This window comes from Arachis ipaensis, chromosome B05 (genome assembly GCF_000816755.2).
Source record: "Arachis ipaensis cultivar K30076 chromosome B05, Araip1.1, whole genome shotgun sequence".
NCBI lineage: Eukaryota > Viridiplantae > Streptophyta > Magnoliopsida > Fabales > Fabaceae > Arachis > Arachis ipaensis.
The window spans coordinates 112,384,892-112,386,015 of NC_029789.2; the positions used below are offsets into that span (position 1 = coordinate 112,384,892).

The 1,124-nt window shown below is 31.4% G+C and overlaps 1 long non-coding RNA gene across 1 annotated transcript in view; it reads right to left on the minus strand.

Moving 5' to 3' along the window:
* LOC107641991 overlaps positions 1 to 158 on the minus strand; it is a 978-nt gene extending 820 nt beyond the window's left edge. Inside the window, exon 1 of the long non-coding RNA XR_001620565.2 lies at positions 121 to 158. This is a non-coding gene — a long non-coding RNA (uncharacterized LOC107641991). The remainder of the gene's footprint in view (positions 1 to 120) is intronic.

The following is a 1,124-nucleotide window of genomic DNA, read 5'->3' on the forward strand; positions in this document are numbered from 1 at the left end:
GCTTAGTTTCAACAATTTGGAAGTGAATCTAGAATTTCATGACAAGTTTAACATTAGTACACATTATGAATGATGACCACTTCTCAGGATAATAGGATATGAAGAACAAGAATGCTTTACCTTTGAAGCAATTCCTTATTATCCGATCCATAGAATAACCGTTTTCTCATCCCTATCTGCAGAGTCATAGAATATGAACAGAAAATGGTTTATCCATAGCTTTTCTCATCTGCAGAGTCATAGAATATGAACAGAAAATTCACATAATCTTAAGATGACAGTTAATCAACAATGAGCTGTTCATAGAGTAACAGGTTACAGTTATGTATTTCGTTGCAAGATATCAAGAAGAATTTAAGAAACAAAGCATTTCCAACTCTTATTTCTGCTCTTAAAGTAATGAAAAATACTTCAAAGTTGCAGAGGATAACCTTTCTTAATGTTTCACAAGTGGCAACAACCAACCAGTCCGGCCAAACAGCTAGAGCAACTAAATTTAAAAGGCCAATAAAAGGTGTAGAGTATATAGCTATAGTCACCCCAGCAACAGTAAGAATGCACCCCTGTATTACAATAAAGAAAACTATCATCCTCCAAGTTGTGATCCATCTTTTTTATCTACTAAACAATTAATTTGTGCTAGAATATTCGTATTTAATATAATTAAAAGAGTAATGCTATACATCTAAGTTTTTTTTATGAACTAAATTCAATCAAGTTAAATAATAAAATGAGTCTCCAAGGTGTCCGAATGAAAAAGGTCAACAACTGCTTCTGGAATTCTCACTAAGAAGGAACAAAGATAGATTACTTGATTATTCCCATTAAAAAAATACTTAAGCACCAGAAAGCAACTAACTAAATCAAATTCTGCAGGAACAAATTCTAACAGAAGAAATCAAAGTGCTAAACTAAAAGGTTGTGTGGCGCAGCAATGGTCAATAATCTTTCTCTAAAAAATTTATAACAAGATGTCTTATAACTATGTAAGCGAGAAAACTGGATTAGTTTTTAAGTTTTTTAGTTCATGAAAACTGTATATTGAATCAATGATAACCTTTATTATCAAACTAGAGTCCTAAATTACAGAGTTCTTTAGAAATTGAGAGATATGTTGGTTTGTA